The sequence below is a fragment of the Panthera pardus genome, unplaced genomic scaffold, assembly GCF_024362965.1.
Source record: "Panthera pardus isolate Hobbes unplaced genomic scaffold, ASM2436296v1 HiC_scaffold_2, whole genome shotgun sequence".
NCBI classification, from domain to species: Eukaryota; Metazoa; Chordata; class Mammalia; order Carnivora; family Felidae; genus Panthera; species Panthera pardus.
In genome coordinates this window covers 11,466,656-11,483,280 of record NW_026526765.1, presented here as the reverse complement: position 1 = coordinate 11,483,280, position 16,625 = coordinate 11,466,656, and the positions used below count along the sequence as shown (strand labels likewise).

The 16,625-nt window shown below is 44.5% G+C and overlaps 1 protein-coding gene across 6 annotated transcripts in view; it reads right to left on the bottom strand.

Moving 5' to 3' along the window:
- Positions 1–16,625, bottom strand: part of TRIO (trio Rho guanine nucleotide exchange factor) — a 354,644-nt gene that overhangs the window by 305,002 nt on the left and 33,017 nt on the right. The gene's annotated exons all lie outside the window — the stretch shown is intronic.

Below are 16,625 nucleotides of genomic sequence, written 5' to 3'. Positions count from 1 at the left end.
AGAGAACAGTCACTGGTCACAAGGACCTTCAGGAGGTTCAACATCCTCATCACCATCAAGTGTAGGATCCGTGGAACCTCTGAGAACTTAGGTACATAGTCTTATTCCCCAGTTTCACATCAATTAGCCACAGAAATACACGTGGAAAGAATCAAAAAGAAGCCCTGGTCAGGGGAGACGCTCTGAAGGCTGAAGTCAGAACAGCCTGAAGGTCAATGACGTGTCCACTGGTATCTGATCTGCCAAGCACATGACTGCCTAACCGGCTAGGAGGCAGTTTTTGAATGACACAGAGTAAATCTCTTGTTTCTGACCATGCGAATGAGATCAATGTCAGAAACAACAGTACATGATTCCACCACTTGAAAATACTACCTTGAGCATCAAAGAACTAACCAGCTTCGGAATACAGGCCACCACTTTTATAAAAGGAAAAGGCTAGCTTTTAGGTTTTCATATTTTAAAAGTATACATAGACAGAAAACCTGCTCAATTTATCATCAGTGAGAACTTTAATTCCACCAGCCCTCAAATAAGCAATTACATTTAGTAATACATCCTCGCACTATTTTATCCGCATGTGTGCCTACCATATACTCGCTCCTACAACAGAAATGGAAGCAAACAATACAGTTTTGTAAGCTGCTTGATGCATTTATTTATAGTGAACTGTGTCATGACCTAATAGTCTAGTATTAATCTACTACATCATATTAATGATTACACAAAACATTTTTAATCAAAAATACGTATCACACAAGAAATGTTAATTCAAAATCGTTATACTGATAGAAGCTGCATGGAGTGCAGTTTAGACAAAATTTCCAAGTCTCAACTCTTGTAATTAGAGCAATGACTGACACAGACTTCTGAGCGACCTCCCAGCAGTTCATTCCTACCACCAGTAGAAAGCTTTCTAAAATACTCGAGAGGTCTCCAAATCTCGTAAGCTGCTAATACGACATGTGTGGCATGTTTCCGTGACTATAACCACTTTCACCTTTGAGGTAAACTATGCTTTGCAAAGTAATCACTTCTAACATGTAAACTATCATAAAAACAAATCAATACCACGCTCAAGTTCTTAAAACTTTGTTGTTGTTTTTTTCAAGTTTATTTATTTTGTGACAGAGAGAAACAGAGCATGAGCAGGGAAGGGACAGAGAAAGAGCGAGAAGGAGATTCCCAAGCAGGCTCTGTCCGCACTGTCAGCGCAGAGCCTGACGTAGGGCTCAATCTCACGAACCGTGAGATCATGAGCTGAGAAATCAAGAGTCAGGATGCTCAACTAACTGAGCCACCCAGGCACCCCAAAACCTTAGTTTTAAGGGCCGTCCAAACTCAGCTCTGAGGATGGGTAATGCCTACATAGAATTTTTGATTCAATGGAAGGAACACACCTGAGAAAGTCAGTGGGCTGATATACTTCTCTGAGGCATTAACTTTCCCTCTTCTAATCTTGACCTGTAAATGTTCATTGGAAAAGACAAAAACGCTTGTTTCGTAAGAAGGGTATCGTTACGTTCTTCTTATTCGCTGCCTTAGAGGCAGTTCTGATTTACCCCTGGTGCCCCAGTAGTTATTAACCGCATTCCCTTTGATTCTTAAAAATAATCTGGTTTGTGCAACAAATTATTTGGTAACCTACTTTAGGCTTCCAAGAAGTTTACTGCAGGCACTTCTTTTGAGATAATGTATATATTACTATTAACACAAATACATTCCCTTTCTTTACAGAACAACATTACCTCCAAAGATGAGACTCAACATTCTCTTAGAATTCCTTTTTTTACATTTAGGATACAATAACACCTAATTCTAGTTTTTACGACTTTTCCTAAATTCTTTTTTCACATCTTTGATATGCCAACATTCCAATATGTTTAGCATAAACAAAAAAAGACAGAACACCAATAAATGAGCCATTTAAGGTCGTTATTGAATACAAAGAGATTAATCAACAAAAGCAGGAGTTCATGGTGGAGAGGCAGGGCTATCAGCTTCAGGGAGATATACAGGTTTCCGTTGCTAACCCAACGTTCTTAGAGCATGCCTAAGAAACTGGACACTAGAATGGCATAAAACAAAGACACAATTACCATTTTGTAGAAGCCAAAATCCTCTTCGGATTTCTTTCTGTTAGAGAAAACTGGAACTGAAGTAGGTCTTCCACAAAAGACAGTGGGTGCGACACGCACTTTCTAAGAGCAAGAGAAACCTGTACTAAGAACCTCCAGAATGCTCTAGTGACTGTCCTTTCCACTCTGCAAACTTTCCTGACTGTGGCTGACTTCCCTACGTCTTGATTATGGTCTACTTCATCAGAATGCACTTCCCCACTCATTCTATGATTTCATCGGTTTAGAAAAATATTACAAACTATACTCTATGTGTTACTGATGAAAATAAGTGGACAGTTGGCTATGCCCATTTTTTTTCTTTTTTCTTTTTTTTTAATTTAAATCCAAGTTAGTTAACATAGTATAATAATGATTTCAGGAATAGAATTTAGTGGTTCATCACTTACGTATAACACCAGTGCTCATCCCAACAAGTACCCTCCGTAATGCCCCTCACCCGTTTAGCCCATCAGCCCAACCAACACCCCACCAGCAACCCTCAGTTTGTTCTCTATATATTTAAGCGTCTCTTACGGTTTGTCACTATGCCCATTTTCAAAACGTTGGTAAAAGAATCCTAAGTCCACACTGCAATGCCAGAAAGTGATCTGTATACAGTAACTTACTTCTAATTTCTAGAAAGTCATTTCAAAGTAGATGCAGAGTGCAACATACATACATGTCAATTACACATACATATATGCCAAAACTTTGATATCCAGACCTTGCCCCATGGGCTAAGACCCAGATGCAGACATGCAGTGGATGGGACTGATGGTCAACACACCACAGAAGCAGGACTTCCAAGGTCCCGCGTGGGAGGGTGGGGGCGGAACAGTCCTGCAGAGGCTGGGGTATCCTGCCTGCCACTCCCCACTTTCCAGAGAGCTGACTGGGCTAGTTTATTACATATGTATCAATCTCAGGAGAAGGCCATTGCTACCTAATTCACCAGGGAAATCCTAGAGGCATGTGTGTGGATACAAAGTGATTAAATTACTATGCAGTGTTATCTGATTTTCATTCTAAAAGACACAAGTGTCAAATGAAGGGGTGTGTATGCAAATTTGTCCTGAGATATGGGAGTAGACCAGGCCAGCCATTCACTTCTGTTGGAGGAGGGATTTTTTTTTTTTTTTTTTTTTTAATTTAGTGAGTTCTTCCAACACAAGGAAACCAGGTATTTGCAAAGGATCAAAGTTCCATCAGTCACTGCCCCAGCATCCGGGTGGGTCTTCAAATAAATAAAGGACAGAGAAGGCAAGTTAGAGAAATATTTATGCTGAAATTTCACATACCTGAATTATTTCGACAGGCAGGAACATAGTAAATGCAATACCCCAGCCTACAAAAGAGTATGTGTGTCTGCAGAAAGGCCACAAGAATGAGGCTTGAAGCAAGCTAACACCGGTATCTCCTCTGGCTCAAATTTCCTATAGAAATAGACATTTTGCACACACTTTTAACAAATAGTCTTATAAACAAAGAGATACACCAATTTTTCAAATATTTGTGTAAGTCACCGATTTTATGTTTTTCCTTTCAAACTGCACAAATTTGATAGGTCTGTCACTAGGCTTCCTTACACAAATGAATGGTTTTCCCACCACCTAGATGGGTCTGCCTTGCTCAGTCCTCATCTCGCCAAGTCCCCTAACAGAGCCACGTGTTAGCAAAGACCACTGGGGATTAAGGAAGCAATCCCTTCGAATAGATCATCTTGCCTCCATTCAAAATTAGTAACCTATATTAGATCAAGCCTGTACCTTTCCTTTCCATAGATTCATTCACTAACGACTATGTAAACTAGCTTCTGTTGACCAAAAAAGGCCAGTCCTCCGGGCCAGATACAAACTAACTTCTGAACATGGTCAGAACTGCCGAACCTCAGCTCTCTGCAATCCCAAATGAACTACAGACCTCCTTAAAGCCTATGCTGGCAGAAAATGCACGAAATACATCCCCGAGAGCATGAAAATGAATGGCACTCTCACGTAAATCTACCCAGTGCCTTGGTCATGTGTCAAGCTAAGACAGGAATTATCCAACATTCTCCAAGACCACAGACTTACTTAGATTAAAGAGGAACTGCTATTTTTGGGTTTTTCAGGATTAACCCTTTACCAGCCCTCTGTCAATCTAATTTGACAGAAATACCCGGTGTTTTACGAAGTGATAAAAATTTCAACAACATTCCATTTGCAGCTGGGCTAGTGATTTTAGTCCAAATTTGATAGCACTGAATATTAGCCACTTCATTAAACTGTGGGAGAAACCCCAAATTTCTACATGGTATTCAAAAGGAGACAAAGGCTAGAAGTCATGTGCCAACTTCCTCACTACAGGATAATTTCATATGTAGACACATTTTTACAATACGACTACAACAGATGAAAAATGCTAAAAACAGAAATAAACATAATTTGAAAATAATGTGACTTCATAACTCTTATGCCAAACTGGCAATTTGTAGGAGTTTTTCAAGGGAGAATCAGAGCCAAACTTGTAACATCTGTAGTAAAAACCCAAGACCAACATTAAAGAATTATTCATGGAAAAACATTTTCACTACAATGAGCCAGAGCTCAACTGCTAAAAATATATGTAATGTGCACACAAGTGCACGGGTTCACCTATGTAACATGCACACAAGTGCACAGGTTTACAAAAGTATTCATTTCACAGTATCTCAGCTTCGAAATTGAACTACATTGCCGGATTTTTCCCACCCAAACATTCCAGGCTAAAAAGCAATACGGGATTTAATCTATAGGACAACAGTGGAAACTGGTGAGGAATTACAGCAGAAAAGCTGAAAAGCATTGATCAGCAGGTAAAGGAGAAGCTAAAAGTCTTTACTGATGGGATTGCGCCCTTCCTTTCCTTTACAATCTCTGTTTATAGGTTATCAGCAATGGTGCAGCACAAAATGATGATGAAAAAGGAGGACAAAGCATTCAAAAATAGGTAATGCCTTTCATAACATTAGAGTCTGTGTAAGGAATAGAAAATAACGGGTCTGATTTTATATGCCACAAAAAAAAATAAATTGTATTTATACTCCTGTCTCCTGAATCATTTAATTTAAAAGTGCCAGCTGAGGGGTACCTGGGTGGTTCAGTCGGTTAAGCATCCGAGCCTTGACTTTGGCTCAAGTCATGATCTCGTGGTTCCTGAGTTTGAGACCCACAACGGGCTCTGTACTGACCATGCAGAACCTGCTTGGGAGTCTCTCTCCCTCACTCTCTGCCCCTCCCCTGCTTCCGTGCACTCTCTCTCTCTCAAATAAATAAACATTAAAAAAGAGTTCTAGCCGAGCAGTCATGAGCAGGGACCAGGAGTTAGGTTCCAATCAGCCCACCCCTTACCTTGGGCTACTTAACTACTCTGTACCTCGGTTTCCTCATCTGTGGAGAACGGTATACTTACTAAGTGATACAGGCAAGAACAGCAGACAGCACGGCCTCGACAGCCCAGAAGGGTGGGCTGGCATCACAATTATTCTAAGATCTCCGGAAACTGCTTCACAAAATATTTACTCCACTCCTACATGTGCACAGTTTGTCCTTTTCGCAGAAAGGCTTCGACTTTTTATTTTGGGTCCCCTGGCAGAAGCCGCAAATAAAAACACTAGTGATTTTATAAAATCTGTATTCACATTTCAGGAATTCCGACACAGCCTGACGATGGTCCCGTCTAACTTCTCAGCTGGCGAGGAGAAACGCAAGGTTACAATTATGAGAAAAGCAAAGACGGATTCAAGCTTCCTACGAGCAAACCTGAAAGATCGGCGTCTGCTCCCAGCTCAACCGGAATAAAGCTCAGCAGCAGAATAAAACCTTCAGTGACAGAACACGCTTATCCCCGAAGAAAGGCAAAGCCTTCCTTTTGTTATTTTAATAATTCCCTCCTCCTCCTTTCCCCTATGTCTCACTCTCTCGTTGCTTTACAAGAAAATACATCATTTTAATAATCAGGAAACCCCACAAAACAGAACTAAGTCACGATTCCTTGAAGCATTCCATACAAAACATTCCCGTCACCTTTACTCAAATGGAGTTCTATGTGGAATTTTAAATAAAGATTCAAATGTCAAATCCCAATCCAAATGTCCACTTTTTCTTCATAAATTCAGAAACCCTAACAACAAAAGAACATAATCTGCTCAGGTTACACCGGACTGACTGTAGTATACACTCCTCGGGACGACTTCCAAAAACACAGATTCAAAGGTACACCCTGACCAAGAGCCGATCAGATGCCAGTGCTAAGGACTATGGGCAGTGAAGCGAGCCAAACAAACCCCACGGCGCAAACGTTTACGCTCTCTCGCTGACACAGAGGGAATGGCAATTCTCTTTGCACCTTAGAGCATCAACCACCAACAAAAACCACCTGGTAACTTTTTGCCTTAAAAACCCCTCTTGCCCCTATTAACTGCTGGTTGGACAGATCTGCAGTCCTCGCTGAAACCACACACTGCATTTTGAAATGGTGGGGAAGCAACAGCACAGAATTCATTCCAGTACTTCCCAACTTACTGCATTTTGACACCATGACTAGATACACAGGAAACACCAAGACTGGCACCCACACACCACTACGGAGGTCCCATTCATCACGTGAGGCTGTTTCCACCGAGGAACATCTAAATCTCCTGACTTGCCCACACTTGGTATTACCAAGCACTCATGCTCCAATTTGCCCAAATATTGCTAAGCATTTATATCAAATTTTAGCCACGGACTTATCCACCACGAAAGCAGTATCGGCTCTCACTGGCATGACAAACCACGAGGCTCTACATGCAAGGGTCTCAAACAGCAGACGCTAGTCACTGACGTACAAATGACAGGCCACCCCTTTGGAGCTGAGTGCACGCAAACCCCAGTGCCTCTGTCCGGGTGAGGCTGACCCTGCCCTCTCCATGGCAACTCAGAGACCCATCAACCAGAATGTTCCATCAGGGCACCAAGGATACAACCTTTCACTTCAATTTCAAATGAGTCCAAATTTAGACTGCTCTGGAACAACATGAAAAACTATCTCGAAGCATGTTTTTTCAGTTCTCTAATATCCATTGGATGACTCACAGTTATGTATCATAGAGGCCAGGTACTTTTATTTCTAAAAAAGGAATATATTTGAGGGGGGGAGGGCAGCCTAAAGCTGGTGCTCTAGAAACTTGGTGACTAGGCAAGAAAAACGAGAGAGAAGCTGGCTCATCTCCAGCTCAGGAAAAGTGATTTTAAGGACCAAAGGCTTACTTAAAATGTCACACTTAACTCAAATTTGCAATTTATTTTCCAGCATAGTCTTATGAATCTAGTCAACATTTAAACACTACTCAGTAGTGCTAATTGGTTCTAGCTCTTAAAAGTCTGTTTAACAAGCTATTCAAACCTCCCTGGTCCCAAGCTGCCTAAAAAAATATTTTGAAAGCATTTTACTAGGGCACAACTAGGAATCAGTTTTTCCAGCAGTTCTTCCCGGGCTGAAATATTCAGAACAACAAAACAGTCTTCTCTGATTGAAAGAAAAACTTCACATCCCCCATCTCTCACCCCATACGGTGACCACCTATATGGTCTCTATTCATTAAGGAAGGCTTCAGAAGTTTCAAGGAATCACCAAGGAAACAAGTCGTCTATTTCACTACACAAATGACAGAAATCAACCACTTGTAAGAGGAATAAGATCTGCGTGTTGCAGTTAGATTTTCTACAGATATACACTCAGGCTATGGGATTATTCCCCAACTGTCCACAGTTTGGTTTATCCTGTCAAAGCATTCCAAATACAGTGTGTCAAATATAAACGCAACACCAATGCTCTCTGCTAACTCAAATCACCTGTAGGAAAAAATGTAAAGAACTATAACAAGTCCTATAAACCACCAAGCAAACATTACAGACAATTATATCTCCTGTCAAAAGTTCTATTATTGGCCATGAAGTGCTTAATGTACACTCATAATTTTAGACAAGGCAACATAAAATGTTAGTGATATTAAATGCAAGGCTTAACAACCTACCCAGCAAAAGTTAAGGGTACATAACCGAATGCTTTTTTGCAATTGGCAGTAAGAACATGCTTCATTTAAATTTGTTATGAAAATACGTGTCTGGAATTAGCCAAATTCAGGCAAGTTTACTTCTAAGTAAATCAGCCTCGAAATATTTGAAAAAGAAATCTTCCCCACATACCCACCCCAGAAGTCATCTTCCCATCAATTTGGTCTCTTTCCCGTCTTCTCCCCATCATTGTTTCCACTCATCTTTTAGCACCTCCTCGCCCCTTCCTAGGTGTCTCGCACGAGATCAGCGATACCAATTCTTCCCTGCTCCTCAGGCTGGAAGCCGTCTCTGCATCCACAGGCGCGGGAGGCGCGGGAGGCGCGGGAGGCGCGGGAGGCGCGGGAGGCGCGGGAGGCGCGGGAGGCGCGGGAGGCGCGGGAGGCGCGGGAGGCGCGGGACCAGGGCAGGTGCGCAGGGGGTTCAGGAGCAGTGAGTACGCACGGGAGGGGGCAGGTGCGCACATGAGGAAGGTATACACTGGGCAGGTGCACGGGGCGGGGGGGGACAGTGGGTATGCACGGAGGGGATGCACGGAGGTGGGGATGCACGGGGACAGGTGCAAAGGGGGTTCGGGGGCTGTGGGTACGCACGGGAGAGGGCAGGTGCACAGGGGGTGGTATTCATGGGAGAGGTATTCATGGGAGGGGGCGGGTACGCACAGAGCAGCTGCGCACGGGAGACAGGTGCACAGGCAGGTGCGCACCAGGGTCACAGGACTGGTGCGCACAAAAGGCGGGTAGCGCAGTGCCAGGTGCGAACAGTTCTGCACTTGGGCGTGCTGGCCAATCTGGGCCTGGCAGCTCGCTGAGAGCCCAGCACACCTGTTCTCACTGCCATGTTTAATAATTTTACGCTGGCCGTGTGTCTCAGCTGTTCAGGAGAGCTGGCCCACCACGAACAGAACGTCTACCCCATTCAGGACTGGGAAGCATATGCACCGCCAGTGTTTTCATGTACTTTTCAATTGATGTCAGTAGTCACCAGGATTCAATTTGGAAGAAAACACCAGGACCAGGCTCTTCTATAATCCTTCACAACTTCGTTTTGTTTTGGCTTAAAGTTTGAGAACACTCACTACTAGCCTTTTTAGGGGTTAGGAAAAGAGAGAAAAGGATGCAGAAGAAGGGGGGACAGAGAGGGGAGCCCTAATTTTATGGGGAAAAAGAGGAAAGATCTAGGTGTTCTGGATTCAGTCAGTGAAAATGATTAAAATGTCTTTGCGATCTGGCAAACACCCAGTTTAGGGAAATCCAGACACCCCAGTCACCCACACACACGATCTAGTGATCATCTGCCTGAGAGTCACTCCCAGGACTGGATTAATAAACAGATCACTTCAGCCTTCTTTAAAGCACAATCATTTTAACAAACCAATTTTTTATCTCCTTGACTTGACTCAGGATGCCACAGAATGTACGATGCACTAAATGTTTAATAACAGCTTTTTATTGAGAGGGGAAAGGAGATGTTAATACACTAAATAAACATCTGTATTGAAAGATGCACAAAGATTTCTGAAAGTTACAGTATCTACGATTACTCCTCACCTCAGATTCTGATACAGATAGATACTGGGCTCATAATAGCACTGATCACAAATTTTTAGACTAAGTTGTATAAACATTGGAATTCATAGCAATGACCCAATTAGAGCCGTGAAAGTCTAAACTAGAGGAATCGTGGGTGTGAAAATCCTATGTACTGAACACTGGGAAGAAATGTTAAGTATATGGGCCAAAAGCAACTCATAATTTTTAAATCATAATGAAAATCACTGCAGCTTCTACAAATAATTATCACTAATGGTTTTAAATAAATGATCTTTCCCCCTTTGGAATATCTGTATTTGTCACTTCACTACACTCATCAACTCATGACCCCTTGGGTGTTTTTGCAATCACACACTCAAAACCCGCAACCCAACAGTCAAAAGAAAATTACGATATTTCAAATTACAAACAAGCTTTATGAAGTAACAATGTTGAATAACCAAGGCTACAGGGCACAGGCTACACAAACAGGCTGTAACGACTCAGTACTGGGGTCCGTATACAACCGTCTGTGACCCGCTGAGGGCTGGTTCGGCAGAATGGACCCTGCACACGCCCAGCCTGGCACAGGTGCCTGCCTCACTGAACAGGCTGCCAATGAAAGTAGGCTGCTCACGGGAGGAGTCTGATCTCCAGGTAGGATTCAGAACAGTGAAAATGATTAATGACTAGGAAGACGACAGCTGATGGAGAAAAACACAGAAACCACAGGAAAAGCACAGTGGTGTCAAAATGCCGAACGAAAACTGACCCACAAAGGGTCCACTCCCACTCCCACTAACCTAACTTAAATATTTTCCTGAAACACCAAGAACTTTCCACATACAGTATGTGCTGAAAGCAGCCATGACAGAACAAGTCTTTTACAACAGAAGTTTATTTCGGGAGCATTTCTAAGATGCTAAGATGCAATCTTTCCTCTGAAATGCACATGTGTTAATCATATGAGGACATAAATACTTAGCACGAGGACTCCTCCAAAGCAATGAATTCCTGAATCATAATAGAGAGCTACCATTAAGCAAATGAAAACATGTTCCAATACACTGACATCTTATAGTTTTCTCAACATGACAAAAAGCACAAGTTCCCAGCCTCGACGACACCGTCAAGTGCCTCTAGTGGATCGGAGGACAGTGAAAGGCCCCTTGCAGAATCGAAGCTCTGTGACCCAAAGACTGGACAGAGGCCACGGAGCAGGGGACAGCCCTGCAGCCATGGGACACAGCACCGCCAGCAGCTGCCGGTTGTGTTTCTGCTGAGGGGACACACACACTGTGTGCAGTATTCTCTCCAACTCCCAAAACACTGCCACCGCTGCTACAGTGAGCAGCACAACTCTCCTAACAAAAACATCTCAAAATCCCCAAAGGATGAAGTCTGCGAGGCATGCCATTAGCAACCGGCTGAATTTTTAGCACACATGCAAGCCAGCCATCCGAACAAGCAGCATGCTGTGGGACGACTGCCCGTCTGGCTTAGGAACTCTGAAGTCAAGGTCAACGAGAAGTCCTCATTAATAAACCGTAGAGCACAGGGAAAGCTGGAATGAGAACCATGTATTTTTAATTGTAGAATCCTTCTTTCCTTTACAAGCCATATCCTCTTGCGTAATAGTTTTTAAAAACAAATGCATTCAGAGTAAAACAGTCACTGTCTAAGGTGAAGAGTTGGCAGTGTCCCATAGGACCCCAGTTCACCAACAAACAAGCTCTAGAGACCCTGAGAGGTGCAGCCAGGAATGGCCACAGCTGTAACTGGGTGTCCTAGTGCCTTCATCAGCGAACAAGAAAGGGAGATTGTGTTAAGTTCCACTCCACTCAGGTCTGAAACCGATGCCATCGTGGGGGCGGGGGATGAGACTGATGGTTCAATAGCTGTGATGGATTAAGTTTTTTCTATTTTTAATCATTTAGGGTATCTTTAGGGTTGAGGGTGTTGGGGAGTTTTTTATTCAAATAAAGTAATATTTAACAAGTAATACTTTGTTTAAACTAGTAACTTGTAGGGCTGTATTAATTCTTCTGAAAGAGCACATTACATTTTTTAATATGTTGGTGTCTTTATAACAGTTTTTCTAAAAAAAGGCTTCTAAGAACATAATTTTTCATTATTTATACTTACTTGACTTCTACTACTGAAGAAAGGGGAGAGAAAACAATCCTGTTTAAGTCATAATCTAGTTGATGGAGAGGTAAGACAAGTCACATGTCACAAAAATTACCACACACGCACAATTACCTAGTACAGAACTGCAGGGGCTCAGAGACTGTGCGTCATGGCTTGCAGTCAAGGGAAATTAAGAAAGTTTCGTTACGACCGCAGCTTATGACTTCTGTCCAAGTCCAGGTGAGAGGGACAAGGAGACTGTCCTGGCTCAGAGCAAGAGTGTCCCCGGGGACTGATGCCGTGCAGCCAGGCACCGGAGGGAGGAGCATGCCTGCATTTGTCACCCCTGCTCGAGAAGGAGGTAAATGGCAAAGCAGACGTTCTCAGCAGTATGTGGTCCCATCGTCCTGATCAGTGCTCTAGAAGATCGGGGGGGGGGGGGGGGGGGGGGGGGGGTTTAAAAAATCATCAGATGGGGCACCCGGGTGGCTCAATCGGTTAAGCGTCCAACTCTTGATTTCGGCTCAGGTCACGATCTTGCCCTTTGCGAAATCTGCACTAACAGTGTGGAGCCTGCTGGGAATTCTCTCTCTCTCTGCCCCTCCCTCCCTCCCACTCTCTCCCCCCTCCCCACCCCCCCCCCCCCCCGCCCCGTGTCTCTCTCAAAATAAATAAATAAATAAACTTAAAAAAAATTCATCAGAACTCCAAACTCATACCAAGGGAGCACTTCACCTTTCAGGAGAAATTGAGTACATTCTTAAATTCTAAGTGAACTTTCCAATAGGTAATTTCCTAGGAAGAAAAAAATGTAGAAATCTCGTAAGATTTAATCATAGAGAAAAGCACCTGAAGTTTAACACTGTCCTTTTTAACTACTGCTATTTTCTCTCAGACCAAACTCCTACATGTAAACTTGTCCCTAATTCTTATACTTCAGTCTTTATCGAAATTAAGGCATAAAATTTACACCATTTAGTCATCTCTCTCTTACTAGAAGGGAGATTTTTAGCCACATCTATGGGCAAGTGAGAAGAAATCACATAGTATTTAACAAGCCAATCACTTCTAAAACATGACTGACTCCTCACTTTTAAAATGTCACTGTTCCATCCAAGCTCCACAACAGCTTCTATCAGATGTATGTCGGTTCCAAAGTTGAAGCATCTCCAGCAGGCAATCCAGGGACTGCTCGTAAAATCCAGGGGACCAAAGTGCTGTTCTGGTCGAGGCTAGTATCAGTAAAAGTCAAAGGGGGGCATCTGGTAGAACGTGCACCACGTCTCACAGAGCCAGAGATAGAGCGCCGGGGACACAGCAAACAGCAGGTGCCTACACATTTCACTGATGGCTCCTTTCCCTGGAGCTTGCCAGCAGGCACCCCAATAGCAAGGCAGAGGAGTCCCATTCTCAGATCTGCAGACCCACAGCTCAGAGAAATTACTGCTGTGTCGGGAGGAAAAGAATACATACTATCCAGCGGTCTGAACTGGAATAACTGAAGTAAAAAGATGAAATTCAGTGACATGTGTGAAGTTACATTTACATTCAAATACTAATTTCTTTAAATACAAAGTCGGGAAGGAACCTGGGTGAAAGGAAAGGAGATGAAGAGAGAAAACCCACCAGGCATTCTGGAGAGTTCCATGAGCCGGAGCTCCGACAGGAACCGGTCGGAGCAGTGCGTACTCTGCAAGGTTCACAAAGGTCAGACCTGGGATCCTGTGACCCACATCGGTGCAAAGTGTGGAAGCTACTGGGGAACAGAGGGAAAGTGTGGATGCTTAAAGAAAGAGCATGAGGCCAGGAGGGCCCTGGTCGCTACCTTCACGTACTTGAAAGGCTCAGCAGACAAGAGCTCTTGCAGTTCTGAACATTTGGGCACCATCGGCCACAACAGCGAACAAGTGAAGTTTCAGGGAACGAGATTTCAACTCCTAAAGAGTGCTGAGATGTAGGACAAGAGGGACAAGAGAGTAAAAATACAGGACACGGTGAGCAAACATAACAGCTTCTGCTTCTCTTCAGGAATGTCTTCCTCTCAAGCTGGAGGTAGCCCTCTGGCCCGTGGCAGTGGTTCCTAACACTCGCGCTCTGAGCCTCGGGCCTGCAAAAGGAATGAAGCTGCCTCACTTCACCGCCATCTTTGCTTGGGGCTCAAGAAACCCGCTCTGGACACTGCCCTCGACAGAGAACGAGCCGAGTATTTCCACCCACCCCTGTGGCCCCTGCCCACAGGAAGCCTCCCAAGGCCACTCTTCCTGAAAATCCGGCTCACGTTAACCTTTAAACTGTATGACTGTCATGAGCCCTCAAAAACTGTTAAGGATACAAGTGGAAAGAGAAAAACATGGCATTTTTTTTTTTTTTGAAAACGAAGCCAAAATCGGGCAAATTTCCCTAAAAGGTTGTAATTACGAAAATGTACGCACAGTCCAAAGATCACAGACCAAAATACCTTTTTGGCAAAACTGGACACCACTCGTATCTATCAGGAATAAGGGAAACCCCAAAAAAGACTTCCACCTTCGGTGTTCCCAGGACATCTGTGCAGGGAGGAGTCTCTCAAACCTGCCCTGTGTCCCCGACGCAAGCTCGCTCTGGCCCCCCTCACGCGAGGCCACACAACGCGGGCGACCGTGATGTCACTGACAAAGGAACCCCGTCGGCTACAGTATGTCCCCACGGGTGCACCCCTACCTCCAGCGATCACACATTCCAGCCAGTTCGTGCAGGAAGAGGCGCTCGGCCCCAGGGGCCAGGCGCAGAAGGGCCGGGTGCTGGGAACTGCAGGCCCATTCGAGCTGGGGAGGGCTCCGCCATGCCAGCAGCGGCCTTGTTTCCACCCACCAGCCCTGAGCCACGGCCCCCCCCAACTCTGTTCTGCTCGACACTCAGAACCTTCTCCTCCCCGGGCCGCCTTACCCAGGCAGGAACCTCCACGTACGCATCCTCTGTGCCAGACAGCCCCTCGCTCAGACCTCTTCAGACACGTTCCCGCCCACGTGCAGGAAGAAACACCAACATTTGAGGAAGACGCCACAGTGGCAGGAGAGAACACGAGAAGCTCAGAGTGAGACCAGTTCTAGATCCCATCCCCGCTTACCTCGTGACCTTGGGAACAGGAAGCGGGTTGATGTCTCTGAGCCTCAGTTTATAGGCTTCTCCTCAATACAATGACAAGAACGACAGTATCCACACAGGAGGGGCAAGATGGGGGGGGGGGGCGCAAAGGACGGAACACATAAAGGCTCACTCGGGGGCTCCGCACAGAGTAAAGGCAGATGTGGAACCTCGTTTTTCACCCTACAGGGAGCACATGCTCGGTAGACAGCAGTTCCCACGCTACCATGCCTTGCCCTGCGCAGCCACAACCCGACGCTCTCCCTTCGGACTTCCCGTTCTTTGCCTTGGGCCCAGTACCGCTCCTGCCATCTATCCACTCAGACTCTGGGCTGAAAGCCTCGGCCTGTAAAGACTCCGACGCTGGTGTGAAGCAAGGTGCGGCAGAAGGAGCTAGCGTAGTCCTAGCGTGCCGCACAACGGCCCTCGAGAACGGATTTCTGCCCGCTGCAGACGTGGGCCCCACGCGAGTGGTCCCACGCGCCATCGCAAGGACCCACCTGGCCCAGAAACTCTCCTCGCCCGATCACAGACCTGCCCACACCCTTCTTCACAAGCTGGCGCGAGGCTCACCGTAGATGCTCAGCTGGCTGATCGCAGGATGGCTGTGGGGTGCTGGCGACAGTAAACGGGGACGGGTAATTAGCTCCAGGCTCGCCCACGTTGGACTGATGCGCCCCGCTGTCCCGCAGGGTCCACAAGAACGGACTGGCACTCCACCTCCAGTTCCAACGAACACCCAAACCCTCAGAAGCACTAACACAACCTCAACCGGGCCGATACGGAGCGGTCCTCCTGTTGGGTGTCCTCTCAGGCGTTTTCAGGCATCTAAGAACAATCTGGTATCTGTAGAAAATACTAACATTCATTCTATACCCCTTAATGAAGACGCCTTTCCTATCACTTAGGAGAAGTCTGTCGTGTTAGCTACACATGCTGCCAACAGTAAGAGGTTGAGACACAACAGGAGAATCAAACCAAACAACGCAGTGTCATGGTCCACTGATTTTGTTTTATAATCCATATGATGGAACCCGGGAAAACTCCAAAAGTAAATGTGTATTGACACCATTTTCTTGCATGTTTTTTATACCTTAGTTTTTTTCTGGAAAATTTTACTGGACAAAATTAAATATTTTAGCATATGTAGAAAAATAAGCCAACTCAAATAATAGATTTTAGGAGAAAATTACAACTGCCTGGATTCTCATACTCAAAGATAAGACAGTTCTAACATGTCCTACTTCTGAGATTTTTTTTCTTAAAGCTAAAAATGAGATTCTTACAAAAGTCCAATTTAGGTGTTTTTTTTTGTTTTGTTTTTTTTAAGCAAGCCTTATTTATTTAGGTAAAAACATGGACAGTTTCCATGTAACTCAATACTCTTAGCACAGTTAAAGAAAACAGAGTGGTAAACTCGGTTACCCTCTTTTGCCCCACTCCCTTCAAAATAATCTTTTTTTAATCCAATGAGAATAGAAAGCTCCAGGCAGTATGTAATGATCAGTTTGGAAATTCAGGCCACACAGACTGAAAATATCAGCATGTAACCAGCTTTTTATCTAGGTTATTTCAAGAGGCTGCACCAGAAAACTAGGGACTATAATGTACAGGCTTGACTATATCTATATTCCAGTTAATGGTTA